Here is a 12,703-nt window from a genome sequence, read left to right as displayed (position 1 = left end):
ATATATATATATATATATATATATATATATATATATATATATATATATATATATATATATATATATATATATATATATGCGTTTGCAAGAGAAAAGGAGGGAAAACTCATTTTGAGTTTGGGTATTGGTATCTATTGGAGTGAAAAAGAGATTTTGAGTATGAATTTGGTGTTCGGTTGAAGTTGCTCCTCACATGTTCTTTGTGAAGAATTTTGGGATCTAGTTGTAAAGTTGCAGACATATGATTACAAGGGTCACCAACCCCAATCTTTATTACAAAATAATTAACCTGCATTTTTTATTTTTTACTTTTATTTCTTTGTTTTGCTTAACTTTTTTCATTTTATTGGTTTCCTTTTGCAGTTCTGATTATATATAAAAATATTTATTGCAAAGTATATTATTTAAAAATAATAAATATTATTTATGTGAGTTACAAAAAAAATAATAATTTGGGTTTAGAGAAGCCCAATGTTCAATGTTGTGGGCCTGGTTATTATGATGAAAGTTATTCTAAAAAATTGGTGTATATGTAGCTAGGTGTGTAAAAATGTATTGGAAGGAGTGTGAATTCTAACACTCTTGAGGTTAGTAATGCTAATTAGATAGATGTGGCTATTATGAGGCATAACATTAATATAATTTTGGTATATGGGTAGACTAGTGAAATATTTTGAAATATATTTTAAATGAAGTTATAACTTAATTTAGACATCCTTTATACTATTAGTTTATTAGTTGTATTATTTGGTCTAGTATTCTAGACCTAATTATAGGCATAATATTAGCGGTATTATTTGGTCAAATATTCTGAATGTAATTATAAACATAATTTAGAAATATAGTGTTACGGTCTAAAATCAAGGCCTCGGTCCTAGAATAAATTCCAACAACCTTTCTTGGCACCCGGTCTCGGTCCTATGGTGCACATGGGCCAAATTTCTGTTTTGTTGTATAATATTTTGTCAAATATTCTGAATGTAATTATAAACATAATTTAGAAATATAGTGTTACGATCTAAAATCAAGGCCTCGGTCCTAGAATAATTTCCAACAACCTTTCTTGGCACCCGGTCTCGGTCCTATGGTGCACATGGGCCAGATTTCTGTTTTGTTGTATTAATATTTTGTTTTGCTTCCCTTTTCTATTTTACAAACTGAATTATGTTATTTTCTAGTATTTGTTGTAACCGAATATTATGGGGCAAGACATCACCTATATAAGGCTGGTCTTTCTTCCCCAAGGACCCATGAATGGAATAATGAAGATATGAACTTCGACCCCGTTCGTCTATTATTATTTACTATGGACTGTTTGGTGTAAACCAACAGTATTTTCTCTTCGCACCCTTGGTTCTTATATCCCTCCACCCAAATTCTCTATCAAAACCTTCCGCTGCCCTTTGATTGTAGAATTTCCACCGGTCTTAGAGATCAAGAACTTGATTCTTGAACCTATAAACACAACTTACGAAATAAGTCGTAACATCTTGGTATCAGAGCAAGACGATTTTCAAATAAAAGAAACCTGATAGCAGCAAAGATGGATGATCTTAAGACCCTACTCGAAGGGCTGACCCAACAATATGCCTCCATGAATACTGCCATGCGACAACATATGACCGAACAGGCTGCCTTGCACAATGCGTTTCTGCAAAATATGAACAGAAGGTATGCTACTGGAAAAAGTTTGACAACCATTGAAAAAGGTGCGTTTAATGATGGGCAAAATCCCCGCACCCGACCCTATAATATTGCTTCTTGCTACCTTCCTCCAACCCGGCTCACAAATGTTAATATTCCTGAATTTGATGGGACTAATTTGGAGGGATGACTCTTATTTGCCGAGCAAGTCTTTAGGGAGAGCAAGACGAATGATTCCACAAAGCTAGACATTGTCCGCACTCACGTCTCAAAAGAGGCAAGAACGTGGCATGAATCATATCTATGTAATCGCAACCAAAAGGTAGCGTTAAAGTGGGATGCATTCAAGAGGGATCTCTTGCTGCGATTCGGTCGCAGGCCCTAGTACCGTGCCAAGCCGTCGCTGCTGCCCAAACCATGCATTGTTAACACGGTCTGGCCGAGCACAAACCGGACGACCGATCCCAAGGAAGACTGGCGCTATACTTGCAATGATAATTGGGAGCCTAATCATAGGTGCAAATCCAGATTGTTCATGGCCCCGGCTAATCAACAAGAAGTTCAAGAACTCGTCCAAGAATCAGGTTTTTATGACCCACCTTTACTGCTTGAGACAAGGGACGAACGTGTCATTATCTTGCACACTTTCACGGTCTAGCAAGGTACCCCTCGGTCGCGGGTCAACATAATACAAGGCATCATTCTAGAAAAGGCCTTGGAAAATCATAATTTTGTTGCCACAGTACAAATAAAGAGCAAAAACGAATGCCAAAGTGTTTCACTTGTTTTGGAAGACGCTCTTGAAAATTTCCAAAAAATAATCAAAGGGCTCACCCAGCAACCCAATAACCGACCATCAGCCAGGAAGGTAGTCAAAAGACATGGCTATATTATTGCACATGTGTTGCTGGTCTGGATAAAGGACTAGGCTTGGTTGTTTGAAGACATTCTAGAGTATACCCGGAAGAAAAATGGCTCTTTTGCAGCACCGGGCGTGTTGGGCCGAAGGAAGGACTGGTTGTGGAGCATGAAGACCGAAGGCTTCTAAGAAATGCGGTCCTAAGACCCCGACACTTGCTGGACTTGCTGAAGTCCGACCGAATTCTTTGAAATATTGAGCACGCGCATTAAAGGCTCGACAGACTCGGCAGACCACGGTCTTTTTCGTCGAGGGCGATGAATTTTGAAGGGGGAGATATTGTTACGGTCTAAAATCAAGGCCTCGGTCCTAGAATAAATTCCAGCAACCTTTCTCGGCACCCGGTCTCGGTCCTATGGTGCACATGGGCCAGATTTCTGTTTTGTTGTATTCATATTTTGTTTTGCTTCCCTTTTCTATTTTACAAACTGAATTCTATTATTTTTTAGTATTTTTTGTAACCGAATATTATGGGGCAAGACATCACCTATATAAGACTGGTATTTCTTCCTCAAGGACCCATGAATGGAATAATGAAGATATGAACTTCGACCCCGTTCGTCTATTATTATTTACTATGGACTGTTTGGTGTAGACCAACATTATTTTCTCTTTTCACCCTTGGTTCTTCTATCCCTCCCCCCAAATTCTCTATCAAAACCTTCCGTTGTCCTTTGATTGTAGAATTTCCACCGGTCTTAGAGATCAAGAACTTGATTCTTGAACCCATAAACACATATTACGAAATAAGTCGTAACAGATAGTTATGGAATCATTTGTATATATGTGAGTTGTTTCATAATGCAGAGGTCAAGAAAATATACATACTCTTTTTCAATCTTATTATGGTATTAGAGCTCTATCGGTGAGAGATTTCGTTTTCTTTCAAATTTTCAACGTTGATTTTTTCTTTCAGTGTCTTCTTCCTCTAACTAACCCTAGACAACTCTAAACCCCAACCATGGAATCTGAATTAACGGTTGAATCTCCTCTGTTGCTCGTTATGAGCTTTTCTTTCCATATTACCTTAATCCCAGTGAAGGTACATGCTCGATTATTAGCCCAATTATATTAATTGGTGATAATTATGAAGATTGAAGGTGTATGATACGTAATAATCTTTATGCGAAGAACAAACTAGGCTTCCTTGATGGTGATATCATACCTCAAACAATCACTCATCAAGATTTTGCTCAATGGGGTATCATTAATTCAATGCTTAATGCGTGGATTGTGAGTACATTGGACGAATCGATCCGGGGTCGCATTCGTTATTCAGATAAGGTTAAAGATTTGTGGGATGATCTTCATGAGAAATTTGCCATGGGCAATGGACCGCGTATTATGGAGCTTAAGTCTCAGATTGCTGAGTGTAAGCAACATGGTAAGTATATTTCTAAATACTATTCCGAATTGCATCATTTATAGGATGATTTAGCTGCAATTGAAAAGCTACCAAAGTGCACATGTGCGACTGCAACTAAGTATACACAGGTTCAGAATCATGCTATTTTCCATCAATTTTGTATGGGATTGGATGCTACTAAATTTGGTAATTGTGTCTTCTCTATTCTAATGATGGATTCATTACATGCACTTAATATTGCATATGCTAAGGTTGTTGCTGAGGAATGAAAGCAAATTGTTTTGGAAGGGAAATCTACTATTAGGATTGAGGCTGTCGGTTTTTCAGTCAATGCTGCAGTCTTAGGGTATCCTAACAGGTCCGACAATGGCTCGGATAAGCAAGTTTGTAACCATTAGAATATAAAAAGGGCATACGAAGGATAGTTTCTTTGAGATTTATGGCTATTTGGAGTGGTATCAAGAACGCCATGTTAAGAGTAGTGCTCGCGGTGGTGATGGAGGACAACAACCATAACCTGAGCGCACATCTCAAGCTGCTCCTTGCCGCAATATCATAGTTCTGGGCGTAGCCTTGCCTCTCACATGACAACCGCCTCCTTTAGTGAGGTGTCTACCGGTTCGATTGACCGTGCACATTTTCCATATATTTTCAATGAGCATTGGTCACAAATGTTGTAAAATGTGAATATCATCAATGCTTCTTCTAACAAATTCTCGGGTATATCTTTTTCCAATAATTGGATTATTGATACCAGGGTTTCGAATCATATGATGGGTAACTTAATTTTTTTTTCAAACACTATCTCAATTAAAACTAGTGTTGGTTTACCTAATGGTGCTACGATCTTTGTGACCAAAAATGATAGTGTTTTGCTTGATGAATTGTCTCTTGATAATGTGATATATGTCCCATCGATAACTTGTAATTTATTATTGGTATATCAACTCAATGTTGTCCACCGTTATATTATTATTTTTATTGATACACTTTGTGTTATTTAGGAACGCACTTTGAGGAACCTGATTGGAGTGGGGGTGTTATCTAGAGGGGTTTATATTTTTCATACGATTATGGCTCCAACAATTCAAGCACATGTAGTTTCTAATAAAGGATCTGATGTGTTATGGAACTAGCGCTTAGGTCATCTCTCTATAAAAGTTAGTTACACTTTACCTTTTGTTTCACAAACTTTGAATAAAGGTTGTTCTACGAACTGCCATATTTGTTCTATGAGCAAACAAACACGTGCTCCTTTTTCTGTTAGTTTTACATGTGCTACTACTGTTTTTGATTTAGTCCATTGTGGTATTTAAGGACCAAACAAGGTTTTATCGAGTTGTGGAGCTCATTATTTTCTTACTTTTGTTGAATATTTTTCACGCACTACATGGGTATTTTTGATACTTTTTGCAAAAGTGAAGTTGGTACTTTGATTAAGCAATTTTATAAGATGGTAAAAAAGAATTTGCTAAACGTATTCGTGTGTTTTGTTTGGATAATGATCGTGAATTTACCTCATTGAAATCATTGTTTTCTTCTTGAAAGGCATTCTTTTACAAATTTCTTGTGTTGATACGGCTCAACAAAATGATAGAGTTGAACGTAAGCACCGTCATATTCTTAACGTGGCCCGTGCGTTACGTTTTCAAGCTAATCTTTCGCAATATTTTTTGGGAGAATTGTGTACTTACTACTGCGCACCTAATCAATTTCACGCCAACACCTTTGTTGGATCTTAAGACTCCGTATGAATGTCTTTTTGGTAAACCACCACCTCATTCTTACTAAGGTTTTTGCCTCCAATTCCCCGTATATTAAAGATAAACTTAACACACACTCACGTCGTTGTATATTTGTGGGATATCCGTTTGGTAAAAAGGGTCGGCGGTTAAATGATCTTAAATCCCAATTTTTTTTTGTAAGTCGTGATGTTTAGGTTTTTGAAGATCAGTTCCCTTACTTGGATTCTCTTTCGGATACTGCTAAAACTAAATGGAAAAAATATTTTAATCAACCATCATTATGGGTTGATTCAGATGATGACATAGGTATTGACTCTAGGGGAGTTCAACCGACCCCTCTCAGTCCACAACTACTACCTCGACCCCAAAGGAATTGGGTCGTGTCTTGTGTACCAAAAGAGTTTTGATTCATTTTCGCGATCATGTGAATAATATAGTGGTTCAATATAGACCCCCTACTACTACACCACCATCACATTCAGGGACCTCAGATAAGCCCGTTGACATTGCATGTTTTGTATATTATAATAATTTTTTGTCACTCATCAGTATTATCTAGCAACTCTTTTAGATAGAAAAAAGCCTTCCTCTTTTATGGAGGCTGTTAAATCACCGCAATGGATAACATTAATGACTAAGAAAATCTCTTCTTTAGAACGCAACAATACTTGGACTTTAACCCGGTTTCCTACTAGTAAGAAAGCAATTAACATCGGTTGGGTTTATAAAATTAAACATACCTCTTCTAGCACGGTGGAACGTTATAAAGAACGTCTAGTGATTCATGGTAACCGACAACGTGCTAGCATTTATTATACAGAAACTTTTACTCGTGTTACGAACATGGGTACGATACACATTTTTCTTGATATTGCTGCTATTTTTAATTGGGAACTTCATCAGATGGATGTGCATAATGATTTTTTGCATGGTGACTTGTCTGTGGAAGTGTATATACGTCCTCTCCCAGGCTATTCTACTACTTCCGGTATGGTTTGTCACTTACGTAAATCTTTATATGGGTTACCCCAAGCTCCTCGTTAGTGGTTCGGTAAGTTGTCTGCTGCATTACGTTCATACGAGTTTACTCAATCTTATGCTGATTATTCCATATTTAGCCTTATTTGAGATGCCTATTCTATCCATGTGTTGATTTATGTGGATGATTTAGTTATTGTTGGTAGTTATTCCACACTGATTTCTCATTTTAAGGATTACTTGCATTCATGTTTTCATATGAAGGACTTGGGACATTTGAAATATTTTCTTGGTATTGAGGTGGATCGAAGTCCTGATGGGATTTTTTTTATCCCAACACAAGTATGTGCTAGATTTATTAACTGATGATGATATGTTTGGGTGTCGCCCTATTGACACACCTATGGAGAAAAATCACCGTCTTGCTTCGTCTACTACTAATATCTTCGATCAACCTGACCAATATTGGAGTTTGTTTGTCGCTTGGTCTATCTTTCGGTTACTCCCCCGAATTTGAGTTATATTGTTCACACTCTAGCAAAGTTTCTGTGTAATCTAATGCAACACCATTGGGATGCTTCTTTACTAGTCCTTCGATATCTTAAGGGTCATCTGTGCCAAGATATTTGTTTGCGACTTACATCGTCTTTAACTATGCGAGTGTACTCGGACAGTGCCTGGGCTGCATGTCCTCTCATTCGCCGCTCTTTTACTGGCTATGTAGTTTTTCTTGGATATTCTCCTATTTCTTGACGTACTGAAAAACAACCTACTATTGCTAGTTCCTCTAATGAAGTTGAATATCGTTCTATGGTGGTTACTACTTGCGAACTAATATGGATCAAGTCTTTGTTAGAGACTCTTGGAATTTTGCATACGTTCCTTGTACCTCTTCTGTGACAGTCAATAAGTTCTCCACATTGCTAGTAACCTTATTTTTCATGATCGTATGAAGCATATTGAGATTGAGTGTCACTTTATTCGGGATGAGATGATTTCTAGAAATATTGCCACCCAATATATGCCTACTGATCATTAGTTAGCTGGCATTTTGACTAAGGCCTTGGGATATTCGTCTTTTACTTTTCTTCTCAAGGGCATTCGTGACCTCTGCTCCCACTTGAGGGGGAGTATTAACTGTATTATTTGGTCTAATATTCTGGACCTAAATATAAGCATAATAATAGTTGTATTATGTGGTCAAATATTCTGGACATAATTATAGACATAATTTAGGGAGATAGTTATGGCATCCTTTGTTGTTTCACAATGCAGAGATCAAGAATATATATACTATTTTTCAATCTTATTACATACAAATAACTTTTTAACAAAAGATCAATATATTAGGACTATTGAGAAAGCGAACAATTCTAAAAGAATAATGCAAACATAAAGACATGCAAAAACAAAGCAAATAAACACAAACATTAATACATAAATAGAATTAAACATAACTCAATTGCATAATGTGACTACTTTGCATCCAAAACTAAACTTAAGCATAAATAGGGTTAAACATCCTTACCACAACAAGCTTGAGGAATACTCTTTGTCAAGTCCTCATTAAAACAGAGAATATTGGATCACCTAAGCGATCCTGATTAAAGCTCATAAGAATGTTTTCACTTGTATCGTGATGATGGAGGGTTGAACGTTTCCATCTAAGGCTTTACGATTTGACTTTGGACAAATAACCCACAAAAACCAATAAAAATATGAATCCATTTTTCTCCATATTAGTTGTCACAACACCCAATCCACATCTCCCACATTCGAATTTGACGTCCATAACATGGTATTTATTGTGGAATTTCTTTTTAGCTATGAGACCAAGTGTGGTGATTAAAACTCAAGCGTTACCCATATGACAAAACGTTTTTGTTCAACTTATACTTAATTAGCCAAAATTTATCCATGTATAATGCTTCAAAAATAAATACATTTTGAATGGTATAAACTATAAATTGGTTCCACTAGGCACTAATTCACCCAGAATAAGCCAAAATCATATAACCTCAGCTCATCCTCCACATCTAGACCGATGTATTTTACTTGTAATTTCCTCATAAAACATGTTCTTATTGAGCCAATTTCGTCATACTATGTCTGCTCCTGAATTTGATATTGGGTTGAAACCATATTACCCACTACCATAATTAATTAGGCAACAACAACATAAAAAAGGCTTAGGAAAGTTTGATCAAAGCTATGCTAGCACATGAGAAATCTTAATAAAAATTAATGAACTTCCATTCTCCACCTTAAATTCTCCGTTCCTTCAAGTTATCAACGTTGCATTTGAGAACTCTTATTTGGTTTGAATATATATATGAGACTAAATAAGATAAAAAGAGATGCGTGTAATAATACAGGAAGGAAGGACGATAATAACACAAGATTTACGTGGAAACTTTAAATGAAAAAGATCAAATCTAGAGGAGAAAATATTTCACTATGTTATCAAAAATATTTTACAATTTAAAAAGAGCAAGAATAAAAATGAAAAATATTATAGGTATAATAAACTTTAACTAAGACCATATATTTATAAGTCACATAACTAGATTAGTGAGCCCAAATATTAAATATTTATGATTTCTTTTATCGCATTACGAGCCTAGACCCATACTCTGTCAAAAGTACTCTGGATCATCACAACTCTAACAATCTCTCCAGTGATATAAATCTAATATGTCAAAGAAAATTTGATTTTCAAAATACATACAAAAACCATAACCATTTTCACCTCTTTCAAACACCCTATGAGCTTCAACAACCAATACCAACTAAATTTGGGCAATGCTCAAACTTAGTAATGAGAAGCGTCTTCGTAATTATATCGACATAATTATAAACAATACTAATTATACTCACATCAATATCACCAAAAGTAACATAACATTCAAAATAATAGCGCACATCAACGTGTTTAGTTCTTTCTTGAAACATCTAATCCTTCATCGGGAAAATATTATTTTTACTATCACAAAATACTATCTTCATCTATAAATCCTTTTAAGTTCCACGAATAGGTCTTTTAGCTAAATAACCTTTTTTACAAACTTTTGTAATGATGTATTCTATTTCGGTAGTAGATAACACGAATATACTCTATAAAGTAGTTTCCAACTAATTACACAATCGCCAATATAGTAAACAAAACATGTGAGAGATCTTCTTATATCAAAATTGCTAGCATAATTAGAGTCGAAATAAGTTAAATAACAGATAACTTGATCTCTTTTCCTCCCAAACTGTAGGTGAATATCCGTTACACCTTTTAAATAACATAAGATTCACTTAACTGATCTCCAATTCTCTTTACCTAATTTTTCAAGGTATCTACAAACTACATTTACTAAATATATCAAATTTGATTGAGTACAAACCATTACTTACATAAGTACACCAGTTTTAATAAAATATGGAGCTTGAAACATATACTCAATATCCTTATCAAACTAAGGTGGTATTTTAGAAGAGAGTTTAAAGTGAGTTATTAATAGAAAACTAACGGGAGTAACATCAAGTATATTGAAACAACAAAAGACTTTCTCAATATACCTTTATGACTTATGTATAACTTTCTAGCAGCTCTATCTTTTGAAATCTCCATTTCAAGTATTTTTTTTAGCTTTTACACCCTTCATATCAATCTCTTTACCAAGTTACAAGTAATATTTCTGTATCTCTTATTAACTACTATCAACGTATCATCACCATATAAGAGGAGATAAACAAATTAACTATTGTGATCAACTTTAATTTAGACACAACTATCAAAACAATTTCTTTGAAGTCATGAGTGATCATAAAACAATCAAAACTTTTATATCACAGCCTTTACGATTGTTTTAAACCATAAAAGATTTTTTAGAATAAAAAATTTAATCATGTTCTCTTAAGACTTTAAATACTTTAGGTTGATGCATATTGATGTCTTCATCTAAACCTCTATGAATAAATGTGGCATTCACATTTACCTACTCAAACTCCAAAAAATACATCGCCACAATGCCAAGTAATACTTGAATCAAAATATGTTTCACAATAGGAAAAAAACACGTTAGTACAACAAATCTCCAAAATTTGAGTATAACCTTCCTCATCGAGTCTTTTAGGATGTCTAATCACATATGGGCTTATATGTAACAATATGATATAGTGGTGTAAGCAAGTGAAGTATCTTTCAAATCTAGTTTAGTTAACGACATTGTCACATGTTCAGATTTCAATCTAATCTCAAACTCCACCCACATGTTATCATAAGAAGATATAAGGGGTGTAACAATTAATATAGGTGTCTCGTCAAAAATAATATTTAGACTAATTATTACCTTTATGGTTTCAAAACACCATAGTTTATACCCCTTTATAATGGACTTGTAGCCAATTCAAATTCACTTCACAAATCAAGCCTCCAATTTTCCTTCATCAACATGAGAATATACAGAACAACCAAAAAAATTCAAATCAGAATAACTAAAAGGAATATCATACTTCTTGTAGAGTCAGTTTATTATCGCAATCGAAAGAGACCAGTTGATGAGAAAACATGTTGAAGCTATAGCTTCAGACCAAAACGACATTGGTAAATCAACATTAAGAAGTATATGACATACCTTATCCATTAAAGTCTTATTCATTCTATGTCACACCATCATATTGTGAATTTGTTAGACACTGTGGTGCCTTATGATTCCTTCAATACTACATAGAATATTGAACTCCTCGGAACATAACACCAACTCATTATCGGTATATAAATATTTTATTAGTTTTTTAGTCTGATTCTTAATCATAATCTTCTACTCCTTAAACTTAGAGAACACATCACTTCTGCTTCAAAAAGAAATCCCAAACTTTTTTAGAGAAATCATCAACAATCGTCAACATATAATATACACCTCCCATAGAAATTACTTTAGACGACCCCCAAAGATTTGAGTGAATATCAAGTGTTCCTTCAGTGTTGTGGAATCCTTTAGAGAACCTATCTATTTTCTACTTGTCAAGGCCAAAATACCCACAAAATTCAATTTACTAATACTTTGTCCATCAATAAGTCCTCACTTACTCAACTCGATCATGTCATTATCACTCATATGACCAAGTCGTATATAACACAACTTTGTAGCATCATCATCATATAGCAAAGATGTGTCGGCAACAACATCGCCTATAAATGTGGAGTTTTTAAGAATATATATCATGTCAAGTTTTCTTTCCACATTCATCATGACAAGAACGAATATACTAACCTTTATAACTCCACCTTCCACATTGTGCTTGTACCATTTTGAATTGAAATACTAAGAGAAATAAGATTTCTCTTCAAATCAAGAACATGTATCACATCAACAAGTATTCAAACAAGTCCATCAAACATATTGTGTTTATTGTTTCTATAACCACGATCTTGAATGTTGAATTATTTCCCATTAACACAACACCTTTTGAAAACTGTATCATATGTTGAAAACTAGTCCCGATTGGGACACATATGATATATACCACCATAATTAAGTATTCAATCATCCTGCGATCATGCTTCACAAACAAAAGCCATGAAGAATTCAATGTCTTTGGCTTCATCAATATTGGTTTCCTCAAAACTTTTTGTATGTTTTAAATTCAAAATATCATCCTCTTTCTTAATTTTATTTAGTATCTTCCAATACTCAAATTTTATGTGACCTCATTTCTTGCAATAATTGCAAGTCTTCTAAGTTTTCTTAAATTTGATCCATTTGTCTCATAATATTTTTGAACCCTTTCTTGGGTTCTCCCTCAAGCAATAAAATCTTTTAGTGAACTATCAAAATGACTAACAAAATGTTTCATCTTCTCCTTAGATAATAATGCATCATAAAATCATTAGTCGTGACAATATCACGTCTAGATAAAATAGTATCACGGAACGTGATATAGATAGAGGCAACAAATATAGTAGAATTAAAACTAAATATTCATCATCATACTTGACTTCAAGGCCTCCAAATCAACAACACTTTTTTAAATGCCGATAAATGCTCTGGTAAGGATATA

Source organism: Impatiens glandulifera, chromosome 5 (genome assembly GCF_907164915.1).
Source record: "Impatiens glandulifera chromosome 5, dImpGla2.1, whole genome shotgun sequence".
Classification (NCBI taxonomy): Eukaryota; Viridiplantae; Streptophyta; class Magnoliopsida; order Ericales; family Balsaminaceae; genus Impatiens; species Impatiens glandulifera.
Note: the sequence above shows the minus strand (reverse complement) of the source record.